This window comes from Parasteatoda tepidariorum, chromosome 5 (assembly GCF_043381705.1).
Source record: "Parasteatoda tepidariorum isolate YZ-2023 chromosome 5, CAS_Ptep_4.0, whole genome shotgun sequence".
Taxonomy (NCBI): domain Eukaryota; kingdom Metazoa; phylum Arthropoda; class Arachnida; order Araneae; family Theridiidae; genus Parasteatoda; species Parasteatoda tepidariorum.
The window spans coordinates 46,421,120-46,430,618 of record NC_092208.1 but is presented as its reverse complement, the minus strand read 5'-3'; positions in this window follow the sequence as shown (position 1 = coordinate 46,430,618).

Sequence of the window (9,499 nt, the reverse complement as noted above, 5' to 3'; positions counted from 1 at the left end):
GTGGCCGGTAGCGGCTATGCACGCAATACAACGGCGAAGCTTTCGGCCGCAGTACAGCGGCCGAAAGCTTGGCTACAAGTTCTTATGCAGATTCAATGGGAGTCTCATACATAAGAGCCTTCAGCTGTCCCCACAAAAAGCCAATTATATTTTTAATATTTTTAGACATTATAGCACTCGAATCAGCAGCTTTTAGGTATGAATCGTGACGAAAAATTTGCATACGAGCTNTGATAGTACACACCCAAGCAAACAATTTTTATCAAAGAATGCATAGTCGAAATCAAAACGCAAAACCGCTAGAGGGCGTCAAAGTTTATGTTCTTATATGAGGCAGAAACACACGAAGAACGATGAGGTTATAAAAGCAAATTTAATGGCATGTGATTACAATAAGTGTTCAAAGCCGTGGCCTATCAAAGCCGTGTATCAAAGCCTAGTGTTCAAAGCCATGGCTATGCACGCAATACAACGGCGAAGCTTTCGGCCGCAGTACAGCGGCCGAAAGCTTGGCTACAAGTTCTTATGCAGATTCAATGGGAGTCTCATACATAAGAGCCTTCAGCTGTCCCCACAAAAAGCCAATTATATTTTTAATATTTTTAGACATTATAGCACTCGAATCAGCAGCTTTTATGTATGAATCGTGACGAAAAATTTGCATACGAGCTCTTCTTCTTCCCATAACATGCAAATAATAACTCACAACAGGAATGGAGCTTTCACGTTTGCACCAAACAACTTTCCAAATGCGCCAGCACCTTTGCGTTTTGTTTTCGACCATGCATTCTTTGATAAAAATTGTTTGCTTGGGTGTGTACTATCACTTCCTAAAATTTTGCCCATCTTTTTAGAATCACCCTGTATATATATATAGATAGCAGCACTTTGCATTAAACTAGGAATCTGGGGAAACTCTTTAATTTAATTTCTTCTTTATTTTAAAAGAAATTATTTTATTTTAATAAAAATTTCAACTGAAAAAACCTTTTTAATTTGATTTTGAAGTTTGAGATTTTGAGCTATAAAGTTGTTATGGAAATTAGGCTCATCTCATTTAAAATTTCGTATTTAACTTTCTATATTTTAAAACAGTATTTTGTTTTAAAACAAAATCAAAATATTTTTTTAAAAAAAAAATTTCTATGGATTATTAGTAGGACCGTACAAATTAACAAATTATCTAAAACTATTTTAAACTGAGATCTTAAAAATATCTCTAAAAAATTAATGATGCCTGATTATCGCTGTTAGAGTCTATACTTAAACATTTCTGGTTTTTTTCACCATCCTTGGCGTTTAATAAAATCAGTCAAGGCATAGATTCCATTGAAGGCATAGAACTTTTAGAAAACTTCTTAGAACCTCGAATTGAGTCATTCATGCTTTCAGAATCCTTATTATTTATTCTTTGTAAAAAATCAAAAAATCACAGATTCTTAATGGTGATTATAATCCCTATTTTGTGATAGATGGCAGCACCAAGCATTAAACATGGATTCTGGTGGAAACTTTTAATTTTATTTTTCTTTTAAAATAAATTATTTTATTTCAATAATAAAAATTTCAACTGAAAAATTTTATGATTTCTAAAATTTGGAATTTGAAGTTTGAACTTTGAGTAATAAAGTTATAGTGGAAAATATGCTCATCTTATATTGAAATTTCATATTTAACTTTCCATATTTAAAAATACATTAAAAAAATCAAATTTATTTTTAAAAATAACTTTTAGCCGGGATTATAAGCAGGACCATAGCTAACAATGGATATCAGGGGGGGGGACAAAATGCAACATTTCGTGACTATGATTTCTCTTTAAACTCAATTAATGGTCAATTTGAAAAATTTCTAAGAATTTTAATTTTTTCATATTTTATAATTAAATAGTATTTCTTTATTAATCATTTTTAACGATATATTACTATAGATATTAAAATACATTTGGTTTGAAACTCCTGAGATTTTCCCTTATAATCAATGTGCTTTTTATCATATTGTAGCTGAGTCCATAATGTAGATCCCTTGTCTCTAAGGTTTCTGTCAGAAATTTAATTTTAAGCATTACATTTTGCATAAACATGCAAACTTTAAAATCAAATGTTGTAATTTTTCTTCGTAAGGAATATGCCATACTTCTTGCTTTAGGATCAAATTTTATTTATTTATTTATTTCAGCAATGTGCTCTAGCGAACTTACTAGCCCATTGTGCAACTCTAGTGCGAAATAAATGAAGTACGTTACCTACCCATAGTTTTGCACAGCAAAAATAAAATATACAACGCAGTTAAAACGCCTTGAAATAGCGTCGGTGAGCATCGAATACGATTTTTTAATAGAGAGAAATAAAGTTGATTTTATTGTTAAACTTACCCGCTATTTAGTTACTGCATTCTGGGAAATGTTAGTTTTCCTCATATTTTATTTGTAATTTTAGTACCATAAATTATAAAAGAAAAAAGTATACAATCAAAAAATTTCTAAATGAAAGTAAGGAGAAATAAATAAGGAAAATATACAAAATAAGGAAAAAGTTACTTACTTTGATGCCAGAATTGGCATACACATATTTATTTTCTATCTTTTGAAATATCCTTCATTACTTAAGCTTATTTTTATTAATAGAATTATTTTTAAAATAAATCAAAAACTTAATCTTTTTAAGCGAACATAAAATATTTATTTCTTCTCTTCCAGATCAATGTAACGGATACTTTCTTTTTATTTCATTATTATGCAGACATATAAATTCACTGTCGCCTCTAATCGAAAACAAAAATCTATTTATAACTTTTCATTCTAATTTTCCAACGGCTAAATGTTTCGGTTGCATGGTTATATTAATTCACATAAATTTGTTGGCGACTCGTGATCGCCAAGGTGTTCTTTTAAACCCATGTGGATATACTAGTTGGCTTTGTTTTTGGCTATGATATATTATGATAAATCGCCAAATTTTGGATCTCCTACCCATACTCTTTCTCTGTCCGTTGAGAATAAATATATTCACTTTGAATTTCTAATTTGGTGAGACTGGGACCCCTTTTGGGGGGCCTCCCCAGTCTTAATTTTCTAACGGTCAGAAATGTTGTTCTGGCTTTATGATCTCTCAATAGAGAGTATTATTTTTTGATCCCTTTAAGGGATTTCTTATTTTTTTTGATGAAGTGGCCACTATCGAAATCTTAAGTTATGATTAATAAAACCTAAAATTCACATTCAACGATTTGTACATTATTTCCTGGAAACTCAACTGTTATTTGTTTTATTCATTCAATATTGGCCTAAACGAACATTCATAATTCCACTATACAACCCAACGATACGGCTACTGAAGGAAGCAGCAAGACTTCCCTCATCATACTTACTGAATTCAGCTACGTTAAGTAATTCGCATTTTTAGTACTGAAAAGAAATACATTGCGTTCTATAAATCACTTGTTCTCATTATGTTATATTATAGCATTTATAAGCTGTACAAATGAACAAAGAAATTTTTAAGAAAAATATCATTTTATTCTGTAACTTATTATTCTTTTAATCTTTGTTTCCATACTAGGAAAAAAATGACAATTGAACAAAAGAATTATATATTTTTATTTAAGTTTGATGCTGATGATTTGCACGAAAAGCTAAATTGTGTTACTGTTCATTAGGGCTGTCATTCCCAACTAATTGCAATTGTTACTAAAATAGAAGACGCAATAGCGTGATTAATGATTGCAGTTAATCCCTGGATTAACTGGAAGCTATAGGGCATAGTGAAGTGGGCTATAGCGCATAATGGATGAAAGAATGACAATGACGGGCTAACCAATGAAGAGCACTCTTTTTTCTATCTATAGCGTTTCCTCAAATATGTTATTCCGTTTTAAGTTGTTCAAATTCATTTATTATAAGATTTTTATATGGCTAGGTAATGATTCAAAACTAAAATGAATATTGAAAAATGCCGTTCTTATATTTGTAAATAATAGATAAGAATAATTACAAACCTATAATATATTTTTGTAGTTAATAAATAAAAAAAATTCAATATAATTAAAAATACGAAACTTGTAGTTTAAAGTCATACTGTTTGTAGACTGTTTGTTTGGTTATTTATTATTAAATTAATTTATGATTAAGTCAATTTATTTTTTAGCATTTAATTTATTTTTTAGCATTTAATTTATTTACAAAAGCATTGCTAATAAATTTAAACGTCACTTAATGTAAACTCCGTTTTATATATATATCGAGTAGACGAATAAATTCCAATAAGTATCTCCACAACACGTTGCATACACAAATGTTCAGACAAAATCTCGTGGAAAAACTTGTTAGAATTCGCATTCATGTAAAATTTCGTTCAGACTTGATTTATATAAGTGGAATTTTATTTATTTTTATAAAGGGTATTGAACTAAAGTTATTGGTTAAGAGGTATCTTGTCTTTTTAGATACACTTGTTGCACTGATTCTGTTCATAATAGATTTGTCTTAGCAAACATTTTCCTAAATATTACTCTTTTTGTAATAAACACTAGACTGTGATTATAATCATGAGTATAAAATTTATTCAAAACTAATTAATCAATTTGATTCACATGTGTTCCCGCCAAAATTAGTTAATGTTGACCACAAAAACCTATTCTATGCCAATTTTTTTCATGAGAAGTTTTTCTCAGAATTGATTTACTTAAACATAATTTTCTTCAAATACTATTCTTATTTTTAGTAGGGATATACCAGCTTTAATTGTTACTTGACATTGCCTATATACGTTTGCTGTTTTTTTTCTTCCTTTTTTATAAACTTACATACACCACCTATAAGAAAAAAACACTGTAAGCTCTAAAAATACCGAAAAAAAAATTTTAAAAAAGATTTTTTTAATCAAAAATGGCTGCGTCAGAAATTCGTAGCATTTAGAAGCATAAGTTATTCTTACGTACACTACGTCATCGGAGACGAAGTGAAAACATTTATAGAGTATGACTCTAGTGTTTGTTTCGACAAGGAAGAATCTCTAAAACATAATCCTAAGCAAAATATGATGAAAAACAGCTGCTGCTGTGTATGTAGTGGTGTAGAGCAGGCGCGATAAATTATAATTTTGTTAATTCTGGTTTATTGAATACACTGGAAATAAACTACAGCAAACTAGACAAAATGATATATAATAGATAAAAATATATAGCTTATATTTGCCCTCAGATTGACTTTTATCTTATTGTATCACAACGTTAGACCGCACACTGAGCACGCAACTAAAGCAAAACAATAGGAATTTGAACTTCTACATCATCCTTTGCACACTCCCGACCTAGCTCCCACTGACTACCACTTCTTCCTCAATTTAGCAAACATTTCAGCAAGAAAATAATTCTATTAAAAAAATACCTACCACAGAACTAGCTTTTCAAAAATATGCTATTGCTCCACCAACTGGGTTTTGCCCCCTGATAACCTACCACTTAAATGGCTTAAGTGCATCGAAAAAATATGGCTGGATACTTTGAAGAATAAGATGGTTTCTTATTTCCTCGTACGCGAACAAATAACTTTAACTTTTTTCTCTACAAATTTCTTCATTGTCTTGAAGGACATTATACTGAGGTTATATGCATGAGTATACAAACTGTAACAAATTTGTAACTTCGGAACAGTTATATTCTCAGCAAATTTCTTCTCATATATACAAGAAAATAATATTGTGAACTTCTGAAGTTAGAGATAAAAATATTTTTCCCATCTAATTAAACATTGTTTGAGAAATGTTGAATCAACATTGCCTTGCACCCCAATAAACATTGCAGTACAATACCGTAAACATTAAAATACATAATGATCAACGAAGCAACATCAGAGTCTTAACTAAGAATGCTAGGTCAGGTTATTAAAATTTTTATCCAAAATAAAACACGTTACATCATTACGAATTAATCAGTTGTCAGTACTGTAGTACAAACGTCAACAAAATGTTAAAAAATCAAATACATCGAATCTTTTAATCTATAGACATTTCTTTTTGTCTTCCCATTTTCATTCAAGTTATGTCACATGCATGATATTTTTTTAGAAAAATTAGCTATATAATTCTGCAAAAGATATCAATACAGAAGGAATTCCAAATATTTTCCTTTGTATTTACCAAATATTGCTTCATGTATTGTTGAGTATTGCTTCTCAATCAGTTTCAAAAACAACTTGAAAATATCAGTATTAAGCTATATAATTTTCAAAATTTGAAACTGAATAAGGAAGAATTATTTTAATACCTATTGATTTTATTATCTAATTGCATTTTTGCATAAATGGTTTTTATATACAAGAAAAGGAAAAAAAACCGTCCCGAATAATCTGTTTCCAAAGGATTTTTAAAGTAGGAAGGCTGAGTAAATGAAGAAACTATTCATTTATCAAACGATTCCCCATTATTTGTTCACAAAGAAAAATGGTATGTATAACTATTTGTACAACTTAGAGCATAACTTTTCAACATTTTGAACAGTAAGCTTTTATTTAGTTTTATTTGGTGAAAGCTAATAAAGGAATCCTTAATTTCTTTTAAAATCATACTAGGTATTCGAGTGAACAATAATCTAAACTTATGCCGCAACTATTTAAGAATATTGACAAATCAATTAAAACAGCATCATATGGTAAAATGTTTTCTAAAAAGAACATTCTATCAGCTTTTACTTCTCTAAATATTTATGAATGGTTGGAAAGGAGATGATAGCGAGGGGGGATATCTGTTGTCATGTTGAACATGATAAATTTGTCAATAAAAAAACAATCAAATTTGATATTCTACTAGGAACAAACGCAATATGACATCCGTAAAATCTATCAGGAGGAAGGCTCATTTTTTTGCAATCTTAATAATGCAAACATTATTTTACACACTAACATTAACAAAAAAAACATTGTTCCTTTTTATAAGCAACAAATATCCCCGCAAAAAGTGTAATACTCTTATTTCAAATGTGCCCAATTAATAGATCAAAATAATAGGTCAAAAGTCATGAGGATCAGTTTCTTGGCTGTAAAGAACAAAAATTTTATGAGCTAGGAATCATGCTACTGACAGCAAGATGGCAAAAAGTATTGGACCAGAATGAACTATATATGATTCAATAAAATATTTAGTCGCTGCAAGAAATTTATTTCATTTATTCACTGCTACTTTCTGAATTTCATTTATTCACTGCTCACTCTTACATTCCGAACATCCCAATTTATGTAACGCAATTGGAAATTAAAAATGGCAGGCATAGCTTAATAAAATATAGTTAAAACAAATTCACCACTGAAAATTCTGTGAATAGGATTCATTAGTTTTTTTAATCAAACATCAACAATTTATATAGTAATGCCTTACATAGAAAGATGACTAATTATATTTATTTTTATGAAATCACATGTTTTAATATTATAAACTTAAATTTTCAAAAATGGAATAATTATTTCTTTTCTTTACAGAGAATTAGGATAAGAAATTACAGGGCAGCTGTTACGATCCACTTGAAAAACAAGTGAGACATTTTAACTCATCTACTCATAAAAGTTGTTATGAAATGACTACCCTTCCTAGATGTTTTAAAATATTTTTAAATGATTTTTTTTTTAAAAATGTGTTTATTAGAAACAACAAATTAATAAGTAGGTGATCAAGAGCAAAAACATTTTAAACATCAGTATTAAGGTCAATAAAGAACTTGAAAATAACTTAAAACCTATTTATTTGACGACAAAACTTAAAGACGCCGGAATAGGATGTTTTTATGATCAACGAATTATAATCTTTATTTTTCTACCAAACTTCTACTGTGCCCTAATGCTTCGATATTCTAAACATATTAATACTTTAAATCTCAAAAAAAAAATTATTGTAACTATTCTCATTGTTCTCTCTGTACATTTTTTACACACCTGCGTATGAAGCTTTAAGTTTAATAGTTTTTGAGAAGCAAAGTATAATGCAATTAAAATCACACAAAAAAATGGGAGTCGATTTGTGAGCCTTTTGTTAATGATTGTATTAAAAGTTTAATTTAAAAAATCAGATGACTCTCTTAAATAACAATTTATTGAATGATTATTTTACCATATTTAATCAAAACAGTCGAATAACCATAAATAAAATGGTAATCAAACTGTTAAGTTCGAAAAAAACGGTTTAATAACTGCTTTCACCAAGTACGGTTAAACAACCAGAATTTTATCTCACCAATTAGAACCACCTAATGAAGCTACTTAATTCCTTGTAATGGCGTACATATCATAACAGAGCCGGCTTAGCTGTCAATGTCATGACCGGCAGAACTGGAGTTCAAGTCCTAGTGGTGACACCACAATATTTCCCCCATTCCCTTCAACACATGAAGAATTTCCGATGTCCGCTTTCTCTATTGAAGAATTTCCGCCCATTACCTTACGAAAAGCCGAGCTCCTATGTTTAGCTAAATAATTAAGGTTTTTTAAAGTTTTTGAAAAATGCTAGTTGTAAATGGTTAAAAAACCGTATAGTTTTGTATTCATGGTTTTATAAGCATGCTTTTTGTAAACGGTTTCAAAACCATGTAGGAAAAATGTTCTTTACCGTAAACTTTACGGTTAATCGGATGGACAGACAGCTGCCAGTTATTTTACCATAATTTTAGAATGAAAATTTAAACAGTGTTCATGGTGTTTGGGAGGAAAACGAATAAGATTAATATTTAGTGATAAACAACTTAATTTTTAAAGTGTTCCAGAATCAGAGTACATTAAAAAACGATGTTACTTCAAAAATCTGAATGTTTTGATCATTCGGTGTATGTGCATCTGGAACCAACTGCTTCAATAATTTAGACTCCACTCTAAAACAACCTAAAATAAATTAATAAAGTTGAAAAAAAAATTTTCAGTATAGTTCATGAGTCTATTATCTATAACTAGGAGGCTCCGCCCCCTGCTCGCTAACGCTCGCCAACCCCCGAGAATTGCTACGCAATCCTGTGTAGTTCACGCCGTGAACCATGGCTCGCTGTGCTTGCTCGCCAATGAACACAATGTTCTAGCACAAAGACATAGTATATTATCATCAGACATAGTATTTTATAATCAAAGACATAGCATTGTACTTATGTAGAAGAATTCTATCTTATTGGCTTATAAAAAAGTAGATTAACTATTTAGATTGTACATGGTGAAAAAATCAAAACGTTAGCTAAATGAGAAACATATTACCGAAATAAATTATCAAATATTGCAGTTACTCACCTAAATTCAACTAAATGTGTATAATAAATTAGTTAATGCTAGAAATTCTGAAAGTTTTAGAAAAAAATTTTATTATTTAAAAATATAAACTTTAAACCCTAACTTTTCCTTGTGAGATAATAACCCTCAAAAAGTCTTTCATTTTCAAGAACACAAAAATTTGTTTTATCGCCAAATGAAATATTTTTTGGTGATCAGCATTATTGAAATCAATTTCTATATTAATTAACATTTGTGATAAAGTAC